Below are 25116 nucleotides of genomic sequence, written 5' to 3'. Positions count from 1 at the left end.
AAACAGAAATAATCAAGTAGTAGTTTTCAACTGTAGAGCAAACTACAACCTGCTTGACTCACACGAGAGAATACAGGATGGGGTCTGTGTGCCAGTTCCTACCAGTCCCACTTCCCTCACTCCATAGGACAGAACACCCAACCAAGTACAGCAGAAATGCAAACAGCTCTCAGCTATTCACAGATTAGTAAACTCATTTATACACTAATAAAGACCAAGTTTTACACATGTGACTAGGTAATTCAAGTAAAACCATATCTTCAGTACTTATGTAACAAACTCTTGCCAAAATGTCTAAGTGCAAGACCACAGACCACTTTGCAATGAAGCACATACTGTGCCTAACAAAGACACTCCTCTCACACCACAAAATATTGTATCTTAGCTGATGCCTACACGAGCACAACAATTTTGTGATCAATGTATTTTCACAGTCTCACAGAATGTGCTGAGTAGGAAGGAACCCACCAGGATCAAGACCAACTCCCAGCCCTGCACAGCGCCATTCCCAAGAGTCACCCCATGTGGCCAAGACCATTGTCCAAACACTTCCTGAACTCTGTCAGGCTGGTGCTGAGACCACCTGCCCTGGGGAGCCTGTGCCAGTGCCCAACCACCCTCTGGGTGAAGAACCTTTTCCGAATATTGAACCTAAACTTCCCCCAACACAACTTCAAGCCATTCCCTCAGGTCCTGTCACTGGTGACCACAGAGAAGAGATCAATGTCTGTCCCACCTCTTCACGACGAAGTTGTAACTGCAGTGAGGTCTCCCCTCAGTCTCCTCCGGGCTGAACAGACCAAGTGACCTCAGCCACTCCTCATACAGGTTCTTCTCAAGGCCCTTCACCATCTTCATTGCCCTGCTTTGGACACTCTGTAATAGTTTAATGTCTTTTGTATACTATAGTGCCCAAAACTGCCCCCAGCACTCGAGATGAGGCTGTCTCAGTGCAGAGCAGAGCAGGACAATCCCCTCCTCTGCCCAGCTGGTGATGCTGTGCCTGATGCTCCCAGGACATGGGGCTGCCAAGGCACTGCTGACTCATGTTCAACTTGCCTTTGTCCAGGACCCCCAGGTCCTTTTCCATGGCTCTGCTCTCCAGCCTCTCATTCCCCAGTCTGTCCATACATCCAGAGTTGCCCCATTCCGGGTGTAGAATCTGGTGTTTTTCCTGGCTGAACTTCATTTTAACATGCTATCCTCACCAAACTGACAAAAAGCACAAGCCCCTGGTGGAAAACGGACTTCAGACAAACAATGTGAATTAAATCTGAATTATCTTCTTTTACTTATTAGGTCAGCACCTTCAGGATGACAAAGTGGCATGTGTAAGATACCTCTAAAGTATGAGATGGTAGTAAGTCTTCATCTAACTTCCTAAATTCTGTATCACTATTGAAGACTGGCAATTAACTTAAGAACATGCCAAGATGTTTAAAGTGCCTAAACTTACAGTTAGTTTGTTCTCCTTCTAGACAGCAAAGGTGTGTTTTGCTCCTATTGTGTGAGACACCAAATAGAATGAACTGGAAAGCCACTGAGGCAAGCAGCCATCGAAATATTCTGCTTTCCTCATTTAAACATCGAGCATTTTCTTACTAAGTACCACAAACAAACCGCATCACTAGCTGTGCAAAAAATAAAAAAAACATACTATTTTCAAGAAAAAGTTAGCAAGAAAAACACGTTAAATCAAAAGGAGGTGTAGAATATTTCCAGTAGAAGGCTTGAAAAAACCATAAGCCCCTCCAACAGTTTAAGTGACCCACATTATAGATAACTCCACTGGCAGGGCAGAACCCTGAACAGCTGCACTGACAACTTTCAGGAAACATCAACTCACCATTTAGTTCCCATCTTCTGAAAAAGTAGAAAATTTACCCAATAACTGAAAGGACACCATAAATTTTTAAAATCCAGGTCAATCAGCCAGCCCAAGGTTAATGGCCATTCCATTACTCCCTGCACTGTGACCTATGCTAACAAATCATTACAAGAATGCAGTTTTTACTTCATGCCTGTTACGAGGTAATTCTAAAAATCCAGCTTTAGTGGTTCAATGTAGGTCTAAAAGACATCGGACAAAACTGCCTGGGATCCTCACTTAGATGTTTCTTGCACTTAAACTTGATTTTGGTGGTGGTGTGCTTTTTCTTAAAACATTTTCTTTAAGCACTCTGGCCAGGTAGAGCATCAGCTATAAAATAACACAAGCAAACACACCCTGGAGACTGATGGAAGTGAAGAACATGCTTAGCAGTCTCATGGGCTGTGACATCTCCAAACTTACATGAAACAACTGAGGTTACCAAAGCATCATATATTCAAGTGACCTCCACTGTCAAGAAAAAAAGAGACTTGCTTACCAAATCTGATAATCCACTGATATTTGGGCCTTTTTTTTTTTACATAATGCAAAAAAATGAAGAGCTATCCATGCATTTTTAGAGCTATGTACAGATTGAAAATCAATGGCTAATGCATGTCCCAATTAATGACGATCTCTGACAAAGCAAGTACATCACCATTCTTGCTAAAAAAACCACCACGACAACAACAACAAAAAATAAAAAAGGAAAAAAAGGAGGGACACAGCCAAAACAAACTTCCTACCCTATGGCAGGCCATTCAAATACAGCTCTGTTAGAAGTCAGTCAAAAATTCTAATAGCCTGATCTACACTGAGCAAAATCAGAAGCCTGACAAATAAAATTTTTTTCACCTGAAGAGCATTACACAGATGTTTTATCTCAAAAGAAGCAGAACATGATAGCAATACTAACTCAGTGTTTTTTACCACCTTCATCACACACACAGAACCCTCTAAACCTTTCCTTTGCCTATAGTTCATATGGAAGAATGGAGGCAGTCACCAGCTTGCAAAACCTACACAGTCAAGTTAATTCAAACAAACACTGCTCATTATTTATGAGTAGCCATCCTCAACAAATGCCCGTAATGGAAGCAGGGGAAGATCTAGGATAAATTAATGACACTACACACACTTATTAAACAAAACTATGACCTTATATATAGGCCATCCAATTATGATCACCACAGTGATGTCAATTTTGGAATGAGGGAAAATAATTATTTTCTGCCATGTCAGAAACAGAAGCATTGTCATGACATACTAATATTCCCAGTATTTTTATAAGATCAGAAAGAAAATAACACAACCACTGGGGAATTTGATCTATGAAGAGATTACTTATCCTTTGAAGCTTGGTATTTTAGATGACTCATAAAATACTATCTGCTGTCATGATTTGGTACTTTCCAATTTCTGCAAGTATCCATCTATTTCAAGTAATTATTCTTTCAGAAGTCTGACAAACTGTCATCCTTGGCCTTCAAGAAACTGTTTTCATAGGGACATTCATTTCTGTAACTTAGTGTTTAAGAAAGTCTTTCTTCAAGCAGTATGTGAGCTTGAAAGGTAGGAAGATCACACTGGTTTCTCCAGTTAATTTCAGGGTTACGGAGTTAAAAGCCACTATATAAAAACTGCCAGCCCAAAGTTCATTGATCAGCTCTTTACTGAGCAAAGTGACTCATCTATTGTACCTTTATTAACACCAGCAGAGCCCCTCCAGTTTTGTTACAGTCTACTCTATTAGTGATAGTACACTCTACGCTCTGAAAGAATTTTGGCAAATTCTTAGATTCACCAAACTTTCTCATAATCACCCTACAGCTGTATTATATGAGAAAAAACATCCCTTACTCCAATAAATTTTCCTTCTATTTAGTTACAGTAAAAAAAATTATCTTGCCCTAATAATAAAACGTTCATCTTAAAACCCAGAAAAATTTCTGTTCAATCTCGTTAAAACATCTATTTTGTGCAAGATCTGCCTCCTCACACCCATCACACTTCACTGTTCATTCATACTGGTTTACACTTTTAATGGCACTTCTCATTGTCTCTAGAGAATACACAGGAGTTTTTTGACTCAACAGCCACATCAAGTCTGAAATTCAGAAGCCTCCCCATACTTCTCAAGATTCACTTTATGACACCAAGACCCTGCTTGTAAAAATTAATTGTACTCAAACAACAGAAGTGTAAGAGTGCAATGCATTCCAAAATATTAATCTCTGTGGCTCTGTACAGAGAACATAATTCATGCATTAAAGAACAGGAAATAACTCACACACGATCCCTGAGGTATTCCACTAAAACAACATTATTCTGTGGTCTTACACAGACCACAGGTTTCCTCTCTGTCATGTCCTGCTAAGATCACTTGTGTCAGGTCAGAAAAAAACCCTTAACTTTTCCACTGGTACTCAAAGGAGGAAAAAGCCCCAAATACAGACAGCTCAGCTCTTGAATCAGAAGGTGTGTGATCAGGAAATTACATCAGTAGTTTTAAACCTGCTAGACCCCATGCTGTATGTCTAAGAACACTTAAAGCTCTTGCTTAGATGCACAAATACAAAACTTTTCATAAAAATCAATGATAAGAGATGGTGGCAACACCAGTAACAATTTATTTGTCTTAGACATTAAAAAAAAAAATCTCTAAAGATACAAATATATTAAGACAGCATTATGACTTATAATGCTTACAGTAATATTATTTATTACAATATGGTGAGGGTTTTTAGTTGGTTGGGTTTTTTTCAACCATGTTTACATCTAATACTACCAAGACCAAAGAGGGAAAAAAATTAATGAAAGCTGTTTTTGCTATTCTTCTGCACATCTCTGACATCTTTTACACAGCACCACTTGTTCCTTGTTTTTCCCTTCCCATGAATCAGTTTTCAGATTCTGCTGTCATATGACAAATACAAAAAAGCATACAAGAGTTACAAAAAAACCATTTACTATGGAAGTTAGGAACAGAATTCAAAGCAACTTGAAACTTAACATTTGTTTTCTAATTTATAAAGGGACATAAGCAGAATCATGAATTAAGCTTAAATTAAATTACACCCTACCTCAATTATAAGAATTTTCCCACATACACAGATTACACTAACTTAAGTATGCTGATTGCTAAATCAGTTCAAGTTTCTTACATCACTAGGTATAACAAAAATACTAAATCTTTTTGTTACTGTTTTTACTACTTCAATATACATGTAAAGTACTTCAATATTTTTTTCTGCCAGTTGCAGTTATCAGCCATTACCTGTCTACAATTACAAGATTAAAAAAAAATTATTAGATGGTTTAGATGCTTCAAGATTTGGGACACTTCATCACAGAATGCCTCTACAAAGAGAAGGACCAGGATCTCCATAAACACAGAGGTTTAAGGAGAAAAATCTTATTCTAATTAACCAATAGTTAGGCTATTGCATTAGATGCAACAGTGCTGGTTTAAGATAAATAATTATTTACATTTAATACTGACTCACACCATATCATCCTGAAGTCCCTAACTAATGCCACTACAGGAATATTAGCTAACCAAATTACCACCTCTCTACTCTGTATTTTCACAAGGTCCATATACAAAATCCACATAACTAGAGCTGAAAAATTAATCAAAACCTTCTAGCCTATCTACATATAACAACTATCCTTCCTTAAAAGCAACATTAAAAAAATTTTAAATTTCAAAAAACTTGAAATATATATTACAAAATACATAGAAGGTGAAAGTAGTGAAGGTGAAACTTTCCCATGTGTAGTAATTGAGTAACTGAAATAGCCACGGATAATTGTCAGTCCCCAACACTTAAAAAGCTACATTGTTTCCCAACTTACCCAGGAATGGACAGTTCACCTCATGTTTATGCAGAGCTTATTTCCCCTGAACACAAGCACAGAAGAGGCTCTCTTTTGCTAAACTACGAGTACTGGTAAAACCCTCCCCTCACACCTTTAAATTCAGGCAAGAAATTAGTAATAATTTCCTGGAGCAGTACTAAGTATCAGAATACATACAGTATATATTAAGTATACATACAGTATATATTAATATATACATACAGTATATATTTCCATGAGATGTGTACAATTCTTAAGGAAATTAACTAGAAGCAACGAATGAATTTGCTCGAACAGTCAATTTTCCACTCAGATACTGACCAAGGAACAAAAGAAAGAGTAGAAGAGTTATGAGATTTACAGATAAAAACAATCCAGTGTTAAAACACAAACTATCTGCATGAAAGTCTTGGGCCAAGCCAGACCTTTCAGTTTAACCAGCACACAATGCTAACCTGGTGGAAACTTAAAGCCAATGTGAATGTAAAAGTGCCCTACAATACTAAACTCAGACCAAAACTCTCTAACTTCCATTTGCTCCCAGTGGAAAATTCACACTCACTGTGAGTCCAGGATGGATCCAAAATTACAAAGGATAACTACAAAACTAATTACAGCTTCCCATATCAATAAGGTCTTTCAGGCAAGATGCAAAGATCTCCAAGGTTGTATTACAGCTTTTCAGACCTCTGCTACCTCCTGCATATCTTATTGTCAGTTACTTGTTTATACAAAATCATCTCAGGTAATAGATGGCCAAAAGGCAGTGTTCTGTTCTATTGCACTTTATTCCTTCACCGTGCATCTTCTATGGGGAAGTTGCATTTATTGAGAATACAATCTAAACATTCTCCTTCTCCCTCCAATTGCATCATATGTGTACACACATTTTGCAATCATGAGCAAAAGCAATTCTTGTAATACTTTCCTTCAGATTTACAGGCCAATAATTTTAACCCGTGGCCATGGAAACACCCTCGACCACAAGAAATCCACAAGAATGGACCTAAAGAAAGTTGATCCACCTATGCCCAAGCACAATCTGTACAGGATAAACCTAACTAAAAATGCAACTATCAATAGTTTGTCAAAGCTCACAAACACAGAGTGAAAACTAATGTCCTGAACTGTCACAAGGCCAACAAATTAAGCTTTACTACTTGGCTTTCTTACCTGGTATTCTGTCCCTTTGGAATTTTTTTTTTTTTGCTTGTTTTGGTTTGGGAGGGGTGTGTGTTGCGTTTTGTATGTTTGTTGGACTTGTTTGATTTTTTAACTTTCTTTTTAATTAGGAAAGGAAAAAGATTTAAAGATTTCAATAAATAAAACCATGCTTTTCTAAACTGCTACTTTCTACTACTGCTCTGAGTATACAATTCTAACAAGAACTAGATTATTTTCAAAATCAGAAAGAGAAACTGGCATTTTAATGGTACACTCTAGATATCCTTCAAAACATGAACTATACTGTGCACATGGATATATATGTAAATGCTTGTATCAACACGAATACAGAAAAAATATGTAGCACATCTACACATACCATAAATTAATGCTTAAAGTAATCAAGATTTATTCATTGCTGTCTGTTTCTCAGGAGCTAACACCTTTAATCAGACCTAGAAGCAGAATACATGAATAAATGACTACTCTTACATACAAGGAAGTTTTCTGTTTCCCCTAACATGCTTCATACCTGTACAGATTTTCCTAAGAGATTAGGATGGATATTCAACTTCCAGATGTTACACCACTGCAATTACAGTAAGAACTGTGCAGGCCTAGAAACAACTGCAAGTCCAAATTCAAGACCTTAGCTACTGTCTGCTGCTTTCTATGGTTACTTCTGATTTGTGCTGAGACAAAAAAAAGGGGGAGTAGGAAAAATAAGACATAGTAGGCACACTCAAATATACAAATTAAGAGCTATTAATGACCAACTCCTGCAAATCATACAGAAGCAACAACTTATTCCAGATGAAAGTTGATATTTGTAGTGTGTGCTCAAACATTCCCACGGATTTAATGTTCTCTATATCCCTCTCAGCAGTATCTTCTCCCTCATCACAATATAAGCTGCTTCTCACTCACTCACAAGCCCCTCAATAACCTCCTCTATGCTGTTCAGGGTCACCTACACATCGTCAGTACTCATGTCCATCTACCTCCATGTCACCTGCCCTGTCAGACAGACAAAAACCCAAAAACATACCTGCTATGGCTGGTTTGAAGTCACACATGACAGATAGTGGCATAAAATCATTATGCTTCCTCACAGGACACTGCTCATAGCTGCCCCCATTTCCTTTTGGATTTTCACTAAGCTTCAGAGAGCTTAAGGCTACGAAGTTCCTAGCCCAGTCAAATTTCTGGTTTATTACATTATTGGTTCTACTGACACAGACCTACTTAATCATTAGACCATCTTATTCAAGAAACACTGTTATTACAACCAGCTACAAAGTAAGACTCCACCAACTTTGCTTTTAAAATAGTGCCAGTAAGCATAATTTAAAAGCACAGAAACACAAAATGGCTTGGGTTAGAAGGAACCTGAAAGATCATCCACTCCCAACATCCCTGCTGTAGAGGGACACCTCTGCTGCCAGGCTGCTCAGGGTCCCCATCCAGCCTGGGCTCCAACACTTCCAGTGACGAGACATCCATAACCTCTCTGGGCAACCTGTTTCAGCTTACGAACATCCTGAGACAAATGCAGGATTTTACATCCAACAAAGATTCACGTTTGGAATGACAGCTAAACTTTACGAATTGGTCAGAGTTTAGTATCTAAAACAGAGAAATAAAAACCCCTGCCTCCTTCTTGGTATCCAAGATTTATGCATAAACCCCTCTGGTTTCCATCATGTAACAAGGTTTCTATCAGTACACAGGTCACAACACGCACTACACAGACTCTGCACAAAGCAAAGAGTCAGTCTGCCAGCTTAGCCAATCCTCTGCTAAACACCAGAGGCCCTTTCCACCGGACAGAAGCTATTCTCCTTTACTTGCTGGTCCAACAGTGCTGCTCTTGCTTACTCCTGTGAGTAAAAGCAAGGTATCTTAGTCAACTATTTACGCCAGTCTCTTAAAACATGAAGACTTGCCCTTACCTCTTCTCTCTCTTCACTCCTTTTCTTCTCTCAGTGGAAGTTAGACAAAATATGGGACTAGGAAGAGAAACAGAGTGAGTGGTAGAAGGGAAATAAAGGCAAAGCAGTTACAGAAAGAGTAAGAATTAGTTTATTGAACAGAAATCTATCAAAGAAGCAGTATGCAGAGATACACTAAAGCACACGATGCTTACAGATTTTAGGTTTTCTATCTTCACAACTTAACACCCAGGATTGAAAATTAACTGCCAATTGCTTGATTTAGTAAGTTTACTAAACATTTGCAGTACTTCTGAAAATAAATCACAGGAGGAAAGGCCCAGCCATTCAAAAACCATCAATTATTTGAGCTAGAAAGCCAAGGAACTGTAAAAAACACAGAACAAGTACAGCACATGAAGAGAAGAAAAATTATTTTTTCATAGCAATATTGCTTATTGCTTGGAGAAGTATACATTAGCTACCTAACATTAGCCTGTTACAGTTTATCACTGAGAAATGTAAAATGCCTTTAAAGAAAAATTCAAAGGCTAAGAACGCTAATAAAGTAGTTGCCCAGTAAAAATACCTTGGCTTTATGCCATTTTTTGGCATCAGCTATTTTACTGCAAAAGATTATTTCTGCATCCAGCACAAAATGATAAAAAGCTGTTGATTAAACTTAGATAAACTGCTTGTATGTGACTTAGCAATAACCCTTGAAGAAAACATTTTATCTGTCACCTTACACTATTATTCCTGACAAACATCCTAAAATATAAAGGCTTTCTGCAAGTATATACAGTCCACATTGTGTAAGAATACCCTAATTCAGATCTACAGCTGTATGGGCTACATCTATTTATTTTTTATTAAATATAACAGTGTATATACCTCATGGTGATTCAGTCACCAATATTCCTCCCAACAAGTACAGTTTTTGGGTTAGAAGTAAGTGGCTGAAAACAGATATTGGTATTGCCTTCAACACTATAAACATTTTGTGGGCTTCATGATACCAAATAAACAAATTAATTTTTTCTAAGCTGCTTAATAATACTTGGGAGTCTACTGTAATTATTAGCTACCTACTACAGAAGTAGTAAATTCTTCTGACTTATTTCAAAGTCTGACTTCAGCTAAGCACAGTTCTGTTCCGGTATGTTTTTATTTAAGTAATTTCAAAAAGTAGCTCCTCTTTTTTACCCGTGGCATTTGATTTACCTAAACAGCTCAACACGGCTTCTACTTTTACTGAGGGAAACAATTTGTAGACGTTCACTTATGCCTAGGAATCTAAACACAAGCAAGTCAGAAAGTCACATTCTTTCAAACATAGATTTTTAATTCTTCCTGGCAGTTTGAACTCCTCTGTGTAGTTGTAACTACAGTTCAACCTGGATTGTATCTTTTGGTAACAATTTGGCAGTATTTCAATGCTCTTTACAAAAACTTGGGGAAGATACTGGCAAGAAAAAATGAGGGAACAGATGGAGGGACTATTTCGTGTTCAAGGACACACAAAAAAACCCACAGACGTGTAAGATCAAAAGATCCTTCCTTTCAAGAAAACAAAACCAAATTTACATTCAATTGCAATTATTTTGAAAAACTGTATTATTTGGGTTAACAAATTTCAATTTCAGGCATTTAACTCCATTAACTTTTTGCAACAAAGGTTTCAAAATGTTTTTCAACTGTAGTAACAGATACAGAATACCTGATCTTTAACTAAGTACAAAGAAATTCTGCCCAGCGATGGAAGCTCAATAAACAGCTTTAATTTTCACTACTACTGCCATACAGAAGGGAACAAAAAGCAGTGTTTGGCTTTTGTCTTTCAAAACAAAGGATACCACTGGAAAGTAAGACAGAGAACAAGCATTTAAAAGCACCCCACAACACACTCATTCATAAAAATCCTTCATAATATTAAAGACATTAAAAATTTGCATCAAATATTCCTATCCTAAGCAGATTTTTAAAAAAATCAGCAGAATTGCTTGGAAGGGCGTTTGAGGGAAGAACCATACCCTTACCACCAGTAAAATAACTACTATATTGTTTATGAATTATATATAAAGTATTCATGTTGCTTTCACAGTTTGAGAATGATATGTTTGGAAACCAAAGGAGACCTATAATCACTCTGTACCTTCCTCAAAAGTTATATATAAGTTGATGTAATTCTCAAGTCTTCAGTTTGAGCAGAACTGACTAAAACTACTCCTTATTGGAAAACTTTCTTTAAACCAACAGCTAAAGCAGAATTAACCATCTAGACTCGAACATCATCTGTCTTGTGATCTTTTTCCACTCAGGCCCATTATAACCATTCTAATTTAAAGTTAGAATTAGTTAGTTCCCTCTGTCTACTCAAGGCAAGCTAATAGCATCACTGACTGTTAAAAAGTATCTTCAGCCTTGTCAATTTAGGAGAGTTAAAGAGTAATGAACACCAAACAAATTTAAATATTCAGAACTCCTCCCAAGTAAAAGACCCTACTCTACCATTCTATATAGAACTTCAAATTCTTGAGTGGCAAACACAGGCTATTAGATTAATCAGTTTCTGTGACTGATAAATAACTGTTCTGCACAACATCTTTAAGTCTGAAATGGAGAGAGACATGAATCTGATGGATGGACCATTTGGTGAATGGGGAACTGGCTGCATGGCTGCACTCTGGATGAGTTGTGAGCTCAAAGTGGAGACAAGTGATGAGTGGGATTCCTCACAAACTGGTATTGGGACCACAGCTGTTTAAAATCTTTGTTGGTGACACGGATTAAACACTCTCAGCACGTCTGTCAACACCATGAAACTCTGTGGTGTACCCAGCACGCTAGAGGGAAGGGATATCATCCACAGGGACCCTGACAGGCTGGGCCTGTGTGAACCTCATGAAGTTCAACACAGCCAAGTGCAAGGTGTTGCAGCCGTGTCAGGGGAGCACAAGCACAGGCTGGGTAGGGAATGGGTAGAGAAAGAGGCTGAGGAGAACAGAGGCTTGCAGGTGCTGGCTGATGAGCAGCACGATACAGCTAGGCAGTGTGCACTCAGCTCAGAAAGCCAACCATGCCCTGGGCTGCATCAAAAGCATCGTGGGCAGCAGGTCAAGAGAGGTGATACTGCCCCTCTACTCTGCGCTCAAGAAATCCCACCTGCAGCTCTTTGTCAAGCTCTGCAACACAAGAAAGAAGTGGACCTCTTAGAGCAGATCCAGAGGAGATCACAAAGATAATCCAGAGGGCTAAGCACCTCTCCTATAAAGGCTGAGAGAACAGCGGTTACTCAGCATGGAGAAGAGAAGGCTCCAAACACCTCAACAAAGCCTTTAAGCACCTAGAGGAGGCTTATTAAAAAAAAGGAGAGTGACTTTTTACATGAGTAGCTAGTAATAGGACAAGGGGAAACAATTTTAAACAAAGAGATGAAAGATTTACATTAGACGGTAGGAAGTAATTCTTTACAGTGAGGGTGCTGAAGCACTGGAAACAGGCTGCCCAGGGAGCAGTGCATGTCCCATTCCTGGAAGTTCAAGGCCAGACTCTGATGAGGCTTTGAGCACCCAGGTCTGGTGGAAGGTGTCCCTGCTCAAGGCAAGGGCGTTGGAACAAAGTGGTTTTGAAGGTCCCTTCCAACTCACACCATTATACGATAAGGGGGCCAACAACAGACGATATGGCTTCCTTCTTAAGCTGCAATATAAAGTACAATAATGTCATTAAAATTTAGTCTTATCATCTTGTCTTTGAACTGGATGGCAATTTACTTTTGTGATGAAGATATAAAAGTGAATGATTACCTAGATTATGATGGTATAACATATAAAAAACCAAACCACAAATGAGAATAAAATAAAAAAGCTTTCCTTAACCTAACCCTGCAATATTTTAGTATCTACACTATTTAGTATGAAATTTTAGTACCTACACTATCCAAGTGCTAACTTAAAACTCTAAAACTAAGAACAATACTATTTTGGCAAGTGCCTGACTTGCAAAATTGCTGGTCCCTTCAAAGTCTCACTTAGGTTTTTATAGCACTGGATCTCCATCTAAGCAGTGTATGAACCATCACACAAACAAGAGGCAGCACTCTGGTAATACAACACGCCAAAGTAACAAACATATTCACACAGGATGTGCAATCTGTACGCTACTACAATATATTCTTCACATGCACTTCTGAAACACCTAACTTGAATGAACATTGATTTACTGTAGTTCTTACCCAGATTTTCATTTTGAAAAATAAGATATAAAACCGCTTAGGCATGTTAAAAAATATACTCTGTGAAATAAAACTGTCTGTCTTCAAAGGTTTACAGATAACCTTATTAAAATTTTCTAACAACCAACACAGCTTGAATCTTGCCTGTTTCATTAATACATGAAGATTTGCAAGGGGAAATAAAAATAATCTCAATATCTTCCAGCAAGTAAAAAAAGAAAAGGTTTCTTTTAAGTACTCGTTTGTTACGCCTTAAAGGTTAATAGCAGTTCTTTGAACACAACTACAGCAGGTTTTTTTTCTGTAATGTGAAGGTCATGATCAGAATTTTGGATCCTCAAAGACATTAGGTTTTGTGGGTACAACTCTTTGTTTACTAAGAAAATGTGAACACTGAAGTAGATAGAAATATCCACCCTGCACCATTCAAAAGACCACTACAATTAATATTTTAAATAATCCAGAATTTGGAAGCACGGAATTGAGGGTTTTTTCCCTAACCCACATTCCACATCTGTGGAAACTTTTCCCCCCCATAGATGCCTTAAGTGCCACTCTCAGCAATAAATCAGAGCTATTTACTCAGTGGAAACAGTTCAACAGTGTATACCTGTTGGAAAAACAGGGTCCAACAAAATCTGCTTTTGAGAGATTCACAAATGTTCATTTTGTAAGGAAGTCATGAGGCAAATAACACAGATCCACCTCTTTAGGATCTCTGCAGAATTCTGAATTGGGTTCTATTTCAGATCTTCACCCATCTATGTCCCTCCCACTTAATTTTGTTAGAATGTCATGTGACAACAGCAAAATACTTTGATTAAACCTTCATTTCCATTAATCTAGTTAGAACAATACCACGATTCCACAATTACATACACCACCCCTTAACTCAGTCCCACAAATAGTCCTTACTAAAATTAGTATTAGCATGCAGGCAAAATGAAGACTGTCCTCAGTCAAACCAAGATCAGAAGCGGAGAAACACTTCAGCCTTCAGTGTGACAATGGTTTCCGTATTTCTGCTGCTTTCTAACAGAGCTTTAATAATTGTGTATGCTGAAACTGTCCAAGAGAAATCAGGAGCTGCATTACTCCAGAGTAACCTGAAAAGGTAACTTAGGCCTAAGAGAAACTTTCCCCAGATTTAGTCTAAAGAATCAGTATTATTTCTCCTCTGGAATTTCCCAGAGGGCAAAAAACACTCACCCAAAAGGCAAAGTGACAATTAAGCAAATTTTTCTTTTAGACATGAAAAACTTCAAGATGCATAAATGGTTTCATAACTCCAATCCATGCTACTAGATTTGTAACAAAATGTTTGTGGAACAGGAACGTGTCTTAAAAAAGGAAGGGATTTAGATTTCAACCCTTCCCTCTTTCAAGAAATTTGTATTAGTTGGCGGGGGGGGGTGTATTTCATTCTTTATGAATATATAAATAAAAACATCAGTGGAGTTAAAAAAATAAAGGTAGAATTTGTTTTGTAGTCTCATCTTAAAACAAATCTGTTTTCACAAATGGAGAAACTGAGTCACAATGGCAATCTGACTCATTAAAACTCATACAGGAAAACTGGAAGATCTCTAAATTCCCAAGAGGTTCTTAGTCCACAAAATAAGCCATAAAATTTGAAAATTAGTATTTTTTGGGTTATGTCATTACCCTCCCCCAAACACTTTTCGTAACGTGTACAAAGTTATTTTCCTCTAATTGTGAATCAGATGTCTGCTGGAGACCATGACAGAGGCCATGAAGAGCTGCAGACTATAAAGCATCAAGAACAGGAGCTTTCAACTGAAGGCAAGGAAAGAAAAAGGCAAAAGGTTTCCATGAAGGCTCATATACTCCCAGAAGTTTTTCTTCCATGAGCTCTTAAACAGAGAGAGTAAGACATGGTTCAGGAAAAAAAATAGTATTTCTATAAATAAAGATGATGGGAGCATGCATTACTAGAGAATTAATGAAATCACTCAGCCTCTGGCCTCAAAACACACTAAAGGCATGCATTAATGACACTAGAAGTCTAACTATCTTACTGTTCGACTTCAGATATGCCTCACATCCCACATCAGGGCTTCTAAATGATATTCAAATTAAAATTCGTCACAGATTGAAGGCAGCTTTGCCCCTTCAATACCTCACTTTTGATTGCTTAAATCCAGAAGGTTCTAAAGCTATATTGGAACAGGAATTCATATCTCATTAATTTAAAGGACAAGATTAAAGACAGGCATTAAAAAAGGTGAAAATTTATTTTTTGTTATCGTTGCTTAAAACATACCATTTGCAGCCTCTATAGTATATATCAGAGTACACTACACCAAGTACCAAATAATGAATCCTTGTGACCTCCCTTCCCCCCACTCAAACATATTTATAGTGGTGATACTAAAAGGTTCATATTTCATTTAGGAAAAAAATTAGAGGTTACGAACCGCACCTTCCCTCAGCACTTGTCTGTGTATTATCACATATACAAATTAGACAGCAATACACAAAATAAATTGAAGATAAAAATGTAATGCCAAGATTACACGGCAGCATAAGAAATTCCCTGTCTTTAAATAACAGGTTATAATCTGGCGTGCATTATTCCCCTAAATTCATTTTGTATTCTCGAACTATGAATACATGGATTTACTACACTGATGTCCAGCGAAGGTATTTCCGGGGAGATGAACATGACGTTCGCAAATGTGTTTCCACAAAAAATTTGGCTCTCCTAGTGATCATAATCCACTACTAGCGCTGATAAGTATTACTGATTTTATGTCGCTGGTACGACAGGCAGTTGTACAGTATCGACAACAAACGCAGGAGCTTTTCCAATTCACTAGCCTGCCATACATTTTACCTTCCAGCACCACATACACACCCCTCGAAGGAGCTGCTTGAGTCTGTTGCCTCTGTTTCCACCCCCCTTTTCCCCGACGAGAGTGGTCTCGTTCACTTGCCTTTCACACACATAACCAATAAAATTAATCAGCTGGAACACAGCATTTTTAAATCGCAGTAAAGTCAAGAGATGTTTTGTACGTTATTTGAAGGGAACAGCCTTTTCATTTAAACATAGTAAGACACTAATATGCTGCAGACAAACGCACTGCATGGGGTGTGGAGGACCCGAGCTGATTAGATTACCACAACATCAGCCTGAGGCCGCCATTTTTAGAATCTCTAAAGGACAAAAGAGGGAAATTAATAAATTTACTCTACATTTTTTTAAAAGTTACTTTAAAAGTACAGTGATGATAACCAATTCATCGTGCATTGCAAGTATTGCCACGGATATCTCCTGCTTTTCTCTGATCTGAACCCTGAGTAACAAAAATGCTTCGTTATTATTCCTTTAAACTACTGTAAATAAACAGACTAAAACATTCCTAAATCTAGATGCAGCACTGAACTTCTGCTTTTGACGACACGTAGTATGTACCATTTTAGGGACCTCAGGGCTTTCAGACACCACACACTCCCTAATAGCCGAGTATGGGGGAATACAGGACCTTTATAATCAGGCTATATTATGTTTCTCTACCCTATTTAGTAGTACACAGTGAACCGTTTGTTTCCCTTCCCCTGTGTCTGCAGCAATACGGTCTAACCCACCAACATTTACTGCTTCAGGAAAGAGACTGAAATATGCCACCCAGGCAACACGAACACTGGCTGCAGAAACTAAAGCAAGAAAGGGGTGCACCAGTCTAACTACTTACAGCCTCGAGAAAGGGGGTGGGGAGAATGATCCCCTTTTAAATTGGCACAGAAACTCCTGGGGACAGCTCTCCGTTTGCCCAGGTTACACCACGAAACGGAGATATTAACAGGGAGGCAGGCAGGGAGGCGGGGGTGTGGAAGGCAAAGAGATTAGGCCTATAACGAGCCATTTTAGTACCACAAAGCAAAAATATACAGGATGGAGGAAAAGAATAAGCTTCCCCCAGCTTCGTAAAAGTCAATACGCAGTCCCAATAACGCACCAAACCCCTTCTGAAAACCGCCAGCCCAAGGAAGCCTATGTTGTCACATAATAGCTCTTTTTGGCTCATTTTCCAAGCATAATGCATAAATCTGGCGTAACTGCCAAAAAATTCTCCTCAGCTCCTCCAGTTACAGTAACCCGCCATATTCATAAGATATAGCGACAGCCTGCCATTTTTTAACCAAACCTCACAAAAGGAAAAGCAAATTCAAGACAACTTAAACAGAAATTAAACATATTTCAGGGTGGGAAGGAGTTATACTCGTACCGAAGGTAATGAGACATTCCCGTCGTATTTCACTCCCTTATTCCAACCTCCCCCTCCCCCAAAGCACCCACAGCAGAATATGCTGGTAATAACCAAAGACTCACCTGTAATGGTCACAGGCCAGGCAGCAGGACCCCTCAGCTGAGCCCCTTCTCTATCCCAACCAAAACAATGCAACAGCCCCACTGCGGATATCCCTACCCTAGGCAGGACTCAGCCCTCAGCAGATTCTAGTTAAAGAAAGAAAAGGGAAAGAGGAGACCCCCCCTCCCCCCAAACCTAGCACAATGCGCAGAACCCTACAGGGACCAGCTCAAAGGCGCCTTTGCCCTGGGACCTGTGTACAAACCCCGCTGCTGCCGCCGCTGCTCCCGTGCCTCCCTCCCTCCAGCCTCCTACGCTCCCTTCTATGTCACTGCCTCTCTCTGGGAAAATGGCGTCCGCTCTCCCCTCCCTCCCCCTGCACGGGGCTCACCCGCCCCGCCTGACAGGGGCAGGGTTACCAAGGCGAAGCCAAACAGCCGCCATTTTGCTTACGGGCCGGGAGCTCAGCCCGCGCCCGCCGAGCCCTCAGAGTCCATTTTGCAACACGCTGAACCGCTCTGGGGTCTGGGCGCGGCCGCAGACTGCGGCAGGGGCTGGGCAGGGGGGCCGTGAGGAGGGAAGTAGGGCAGCGGAGGAGGGGCGGCGGCAGCGGGGGCTGGCGCCGGGGGCGATCCGCAGCCCGCGCGGGAGGGGCGGGGGCTCCGTCCCGGCCTGTTGTGGGGCCGAGCGCGGTCCGGAGCCAGGGTGTCTGAGTCAGAGCTGCATCCTCGGAGGAATAAACGCCAAAACTCCCTTCTCGGCCGCTCTCACATTCCCAACCTCCGGCTTCTTCCTCACGACCGTCGATGCTGTCAGCATACGTGTTCTTTATGAACCTCTAGTAGCACGTTTTCGGCCTAAACTGCGCGAAAAGCCGGGCAGAGCCGCCGGATCTCACGCAGAAGAACTACCTGAGGGGCGGGGAAGAGGGGAGCAAGAAAGGAGCGGGAATTTTTGCAGACCTGCTCAGGAGGTTTTGACTGAAATTCTCAGACACTCGAGGCTGAGAATCTTCCTCGAAGCGTTTAGGACTCAAAGGCAAGTGGGAGAAAGCGTCTTTCCATCCAGCGAGTACGAGGGCACTCGCTGAAGGCATTTCTGTTCTGCAGGGAATGAGACAAGCAGCGAATGAGCCTCGTTTGCCCTTTAGGGAACAGCGCGCGGGGAGCAGGAATGGCGCGCTTCCATGCAGACCAGCGGGCGCTGCCAAAGCCAGGAGCTCGCTCAGCCTTTCAGGGCAGACACAGCCCCGGCCATTCGTAAGGAGTCCCTCTTCCTACCACCATACCTCCCTCCTCCCAGCTCCCGCTGTACCCGTGCGCTGCCCTGCCTCCCCTGCCCGGCTTCAACCCCTCCAGCGATACGGCTGATGGAGGGAGGGGAGGCGGCGGCTGGGGTTTCGTTCGACGCCCACCAGGGGCTGAGCGAGCCTCCTTCAGTGCGCAAACTCGGGGCACCAGATAAAAGCTGGGCTGGCAGCTCTTACCCTGCCTCGATGGAGCCGCCACATTCGGGTGACTGGAGAAGCAGTTAGCAGCAGCGCCATATACTAGCGTCCCCCCACACCTTGGGCACAGAGAGTTTGGGGCTCTAAACAGCTGCTGCTGCGGCAGGAGGGAGCCGAGGTGAAGGGATCTGCTAGCTGGTTGGACGCAGAGGAGGCGGCTGTAATGGGGCATTAAGTCTGAGGGAGGAGGGGGGGCGATTAAACGTCTTGTCATCATGGCGGAGTCTATGGGTATTTTTTTCCTGTCTAACTCTTCTGTGCGTGTGTCTCTTGTTTCTTTCTCTCTCTCTCCTTAGGGCGCTTGGCTGGGGCTGCTCGCTCGGGTTCTGCCTGTTGTTGCGCGAAATGGCGGCTGGCGTCTTGGTGGGTTTGGTTGTCGGTTTTTTTGTGTAGGGTTTTTTTTTTTTTTTTTTTTTTTCCCTCCTATTCCCCTCCCCGCACTTGTGCCTTGGCTGCAGCTCCGCAGCGAACCGCGGCGGAGCCCGAGTCAGGAGGGGGGCGGGAGCGGCGCGGCAGCCAATGGCCGGGCCGGCCCGGGTGGCCCGGCGTGCCCTGATTGGCTGGCGCTGACATCATCCTGCAGCAGGGGCAGCCGCAGCTGGGCAGGGTCGGGAGCTGCCGGGGGAGGCAAAGGGAGAAAACGGGCGCCATCATCTCAGCGCCAGGGAGGACTTCGCGGGCAGGGTGTCCCCGAAGAGCTGGCGAAAAGGAAAGCAGGACCAGGCCTGCGCTTCTCCTTCCCAAATAATGCCGGGGCTGTGCCGAGAGGAGCGGGGAACAAGCGAGAGGGGAGCAACTCGTGCCTGCCTTTGTAACTGCGTCAGTACAAGATGGCGCAGGGTGTCCCTGGAGAGGGAAGGGAGTTGCACGTCCGCCGGAGGTCATGTGACCGTGTTGCATTCCTGTGGGGTTTGGCTGCGGACCAAGCTGGCTTAGGCGGCGGCGGCGGCTGCCCGGGAGAGCCCGGGCTTCCCTCCCCCTCCTCCCGCATAACGTCGTCGGTCCCGCGCTGGTTCCCTTCCCCCAGCAGCCTTATGCACGAGGGTGTAGCTGCTGCCGAGGAAGGTTCTCGCTTCTCTCCTTACTCTCCACCCACCTCCAGGGTGTAGCTGCTCTTGGGGGAAGCTTTCCATTCCGCCCCCTCTCTGCGCAAGGCTTTACCCACCGCCAGGGAAAGTTCCCTCTGGGCGCCTGCTGGCTCCGCCTGAGCGTGGGAGCCGGGTGCGCTCACGGTAGTGCCGCCCGCTCTCTGCGAAGGCACTCCGCTCTAAGTTAAGTTCCAGGGGGTTAGGGGGTGGTTCTTACTGGAACAGTCGTTTTAAGCGCTGTCTAAATGACCTCATTAAAGCCGCTGAGGAAAGCGCACAGTCTATGCGGAGTTGTTCTTCTGACGAGGAGGTCTTGGCTGTTCTGGTGTTGCTCTGCCGGGGGTACGGGTGGAGGGGCCAAGGGAAAATCTGCCAGGTGTTCATGACTTCATTCTGTTTGAACAGGAAAAGTGGATCGCTGTTCTTTCTGTGTTGTTGAATCCTATTGCAGGAGTTGAGCAGCTTTCTGTGGAGCTCTAAGTGTATTCCAAAGTCGGGCCGCAGATGGCCTGCATCTTTAACACGGGAATTGATGTATATACTTAGTGCAAATGAAAAATATGATTTGCGACTATTGTGAGGACTCCCCATGTTTTATTTTGAGGTCCATAGGAAAATGAACTCGTTACAGAGGTCTGGGTAGGCCTGGAAGGTTGGCAAATATGTTTTCTGGGTTTTTTTTTTTTTTTTTTTTTTTTTTTTTTCAGTACTTGCTGGACAGGAAGTGAAAAATGTACGTTTTCCAATCCTAACCCTTTTCTTTAAGGAATGCAACTCCTGTTACTGTTTGGTTGAGGGTCTTATATTTTCAAAGTAATTCAGTGCTAGTTCCCATGTCTTGTTCTTGTATGGCAGGGTGTAAATTTAGCCACTGCATCTACCCCAGTGAACAAATTAACAGTTAAAAGTGTTGATGATACAAGGGTGTTGGTTTGTTCCATATAGAAATGTTTCACTTTTTCTGTTCTTAGTCTGTCCCTGGATAGATAGGGTTTTTTTTGCTTTTTACCTCCACAGTAACAATCTGATAGGGCATAAAGCTTGACTATTTCACAAATGTGCTGTTTGAGAACTGGAAAGAAAGTAGAGTGTATGACTAATAGAGAAGATTCCTGTATAATAGATGCTCTTTAATATGCGTTACATAAGGAATATGGTGAGGTGGAGTTCAGTTACATAAGGACTGACTGGGGACTTGGGAGCTACTGTAAGTAGTTCATATTGGTCACATATATAGCCTGCGGGGCATCCCTGTATTGTGGGTGGAGGGGCAGGAAAACAGGATTGGAAGCATCTAACAGCACTACATTTTTACTTTGTAGGTTTATGGAGGATACCAGGAAAGAAAGGGAGAGGACCGTAATTAATGGCAGGGTATGAAGCTTTCAGAAGTCTGTTGGCTCATTTGAGCTTAGGTTTTAAAATGTAAGCTGTTTTCTAAAAGAGGAATCCCCCCTTTTTTGAGTGTCAGAAGGTGGCTGTCAGCTGAGCGTTGTGCTAACTGACTTCTGTGCAGGCTATAAAGAGCAAGATTCTTGAGTCCTAGGTTGTGAGGCTGTGCCCCTTTTTTTTTTTTTTTTTTTTTTTTTAAAGAAAAGAAAGATTCCTGGAAATGGTGTTTGGAGGTGGCAGTTGGTTTGTTGATCAAGCATTAAAATGACTGGATTACTGATTCTTCCTGTGTAGGCATTATATGACACAAGGTAAATACTCCTTTGTAATGGAAGTTTCCAGAGAGGCTTTCAGTGTACAGTGATTCTTTTAACACAGCACTGATTTATGTGGGACTTGACATTGTGACATTGGGAATACTTTGTTTCAGATGTGTTAAAGAGAGAGCCTTAATTCCAACTAAAGATGAGGGGGGAAAAAACCCCTTTTTATTAGTACTTGTGTTTAGGCATGTGTTCTGTAATTATGAAAGAGTAATTGCCTGCCTCACTGTAAGAGAATTGTTTGAGTGCCTATGTTATAGAATAGTTTGTGTAGAAAACCAACTAGAATTTTAATTCTTAAAGCAGCCTTTTAGGTAGCTCACTTTGATAACAGATTTTGCTTAAAAACCAAGAAATTAATTACTTCAAAAGTTCTCTGTGTAGCTTCTAGCTTATTGCAGCAGTACTTGAATGGAGGTGTGGCTGTGCTTTTATGATGCTATAGAAAGGAAGGCAAGTTTCAATGAGGTGGTAGTAATTTGTTGTTTGTTTCAAGGTTGTATTTATTAGCAGTTCTCAGGGAAGCAGTTATCTTGAAAGAAGCAGTAGCTCTGGCAGTGTTGAAGTGCAGTCTCAAAACAATGTCTTACGCATTCTGAATTATTTGCGCTGCGGGAGATGAGTAAAAGCGAAATGTGTGTAGCTCTTTGAGGCAGGGCATTTGCCCTATGGCCAGGCCAATGCAAGCTGGTTTAATTTCGAAGGAAAGAAAAGAGCTGTAGCAGAGAGAGCCTGGGTAAAAAATGGTGTGTAGTTTAGATTTATGGTCATTTACCAGGGAAACAAACAATTTCTACTGAACTACAATTTGTTCCTTAATGAGGATACTTCAATGAGCTGGATGCTCTCCAGCAGTTAGACTTGTGGTTCTATCTGATGGCCTGTCTGTGCGTGCATGTGTGGTCTGAGTCCTTGCTAAGACTTGTTGTTTAAACACTGTTGTTTACCTTTAACCATACAAAGGGACTTACAGGAGTTCAAGGGTATTTAGGGGAGAAAAGGAGAGAGATTCTAACAGTGTAATAGATCCAACTGTGCATTAGTGTCATAGTTGAGACAGTTGAAGTGCTCATGCTGAAAGATGATACTGCACGTTTTCTCAGCTGTTCATTCTTGCTTCTGCAAGTGGTCATGGGGAAAGTAGATATGAAGAATGGATCAAACATTAGCCTGGTAGCAATGGATGGTTTTCTGATGGGACTGTTCATTGTGTGGCTTGACAAACATTCCTGTTTGAACAGGACCAGAATGAAGCACCTGCTGGGAAAATTGAGATATGTAGGTTTTAATTACTAGTGAAGTTAGGTTTGCTTTTTTCTCAGGAAAGCTGCAGTTATTAGGGAGTTTTGAGGGGTACCTCTTAAAGGCTTTTAGCTAGTGTAACTAGAATCACTGAGCCAGACACTCTCAAAAAAAAAAAAGCTAAACTTTGAGTATACAAGTCATTGCTAGATTGACCTTCATTTATGGGTGGCAAGAGCATTTCACATTCACTGAATTTGTAGCCATTTAAAATTAAGTGAAATGTTACTCTCAGCTCCAGGCTGGTTAAGTGTTCATAGGATTTTAGATTTAAGTTTGTTCTGTTGGAACAGGGCAAAAATTGAAATAAGTTTGCTTTGTCCAGAAGTGGCTGATAATCTAATAGCTGGGATATTCAGTGAAAAATTTTTCCTACAGGATGAGTTCTTAGCGAATTGTAAAAAATGATACCTGTGGGTCACAGTAGTAACTAGCCAAATGAATTTGCATTATTTGCATGAGGTAAAAGTTCTGGTGGCTGACCGCTGATCAGTTTATCCACTTGGGTTTGTGTTCAACACTCAAACAGCAGCAGGACAAGAACTTCCTTTTGCTCACTGCTTTAGGCTATGTTCTATAATGAACCTTTCTGAAGAAGTTGAAATTAGTTAGGATTTCTTTTAGCACAAAAATAGGTTATTGGTTGGTTCTACCATTCTTAACAGTTGAGTTCTTCACTTAAAGAAGCAAATTCAAAGCTGTTGTGTGGCCTCCTAATCCTGGAATTAGTGGGAATTTGTGCCAGGTTCACTGCAATGACCTTTAGGTAGTGAAGTGGGGCACTGGTTTGTTTTCTCCTTCCATCATGACCTTGTTACTTGAAGTAGTATCTTTCTGATGAGCTACTAGTTGCTTTGGAGAGCAGTATTAAGGTCCATGTAGCTACTTTTGTAAGTGAGGTAGTGCTGAGGTATGATTATAATGCAGCACTAGCCCTGAAACGCTGTCAATAGCAGTTCTTTGATGAAAATAACCAGTGATTGAATGGCTTCTGAGTAGTTTATGCACAATGGTGCTTTTTGAGGATCTTCAGGGTAAAAATAGGGCCAGTTCAGAGACTTGGACTGTGCCAGAGTTGGGAAATTACTGAACTGGAGACAAGCATCCCAAAAGTACAGCTGAAGGTGGTCCTTCAGAAAGCAAGAGTTTGTGTTTCTTGTAAGCTCAGAAACCAAGCAAATCTTAGGTGCTGTATTTTTATGCTTATTAAGTACTGGACAAAGAAAAAAAAACCTATTGAAACTTCTTATTGTGACTGTTCCATCTGGGAGCTTGTTAATGTGGCATGATCATGTAGTGGATGTTACTAAAAAGTAGAAACGTAACAGCTTTACTGCAGCAGTGTATCATGTCTCTTCAAAGATTTAGCTTGTGAAGACTGCTGTAGAGGTACTCAGTGTGGTCTGTTAAAACTCAAAGCAGACATACTCAACAGGCTGAGGGAGCTGGGGCTTTTCAGCATAAAAAAGAGAAGGCTCTTGGGGAGACCTCATTGCAGCCTTCTTGTGTTTAAAGGTGGCTTATGAAAAATAGAATTACTTCCTCCGTGGGCAGATAGTGATAGGAAATGGGTTTGAACTAAAAGATGAGAGATCTAGATTGGATGTTAGGGATGCTTAGAGGATAGTGAGGCATTGGGACAGGTCTGGAGAAGTTGTGGATGTCCCATTCCTGAAAGTGCTCAGGGGCAGACTGGATGGGGCCCTGAACAACCTGGTCTGGTGCAGTTGTCCATGCCCATGGTATGTCAAGGAATTAGATGATCTTGAAAGTGCCTTCCAACCCAAGCCACTCTATGGTGTCTGACAGCAGAAAGGTGCTAAGATTGGGTACCTTTTTGACATTGAGTACCACTGGTTATAGTAATGGATTTGTTTCCAGCAAGTTTCAGTAGATTGATAACTAATGAAGGTTTCTTTTACTGTTTCTTTTTAGTATTGTATCAACAGAAGTTAGTATGTTTCTGTTCAGTTGGCTGTTGTATATGGATTTTTGATTGCTGTTTGATCCAGTGCTAGTACAGCTGCTATAGAGGAACCAGATACAAGTCCAAGACTAGCTTGTGTGGCAGATCAGAGCTGTTAGAACTAGTGGGGAGGACACA

At 41.3% G+C, this 25116-nt stretch overlaps 1 protein-coding gene across 3 annotated transcripts in view; it reads right to left on the bottom strand.

Annotated features, from left to right (window-relative positions):
• The window catches only part of KMT2E (lysine methyltransferase 2E (inactive)), a 56592-nt gene extending 38903 nt beyond the window's left edge, over positions 1 to 17689 (bottom strand). Inside the window, exon 1 of one of the 3 annotated variants that reach the window (XM_066182846.1) lies at positions 17421 to 17689. The gene's annotated coding sequence lies outside the window, so the exon portion shown is untranslated. Of the gene's footprint in view, positions 1 to 8847; positions 8905 to 17420 lie in introns of those variants that run through there. The other 2 variants (XM_066182848.1, XM_066182847.1) reach the window with 2 other exon arrangements.
• Between the last annotated feature and the right edge of the window lie 7427 nt (positions 17690 to 25116).

The sequence above is a fragment of the Chamaea fasciata genome, unplaced genomic scaffold (genome assembly GCF_029207755.1).
Source record: "Chamaea fasciata isolate MVZ Bird 193981 ecotype frontalis unplaced genomic scaffold, bChaFas1.0.hap1 SCAF_5, whole genome shotgun sequence".
NCBI lineage: Eukaryota > Metazoa > Chordata > Aves > Passeriformes > Sylviidae > Chamaea > Chamaea fasciata.
This window is presented reverse-complemented; position numbering and strand designations above follow the sequence as displayed.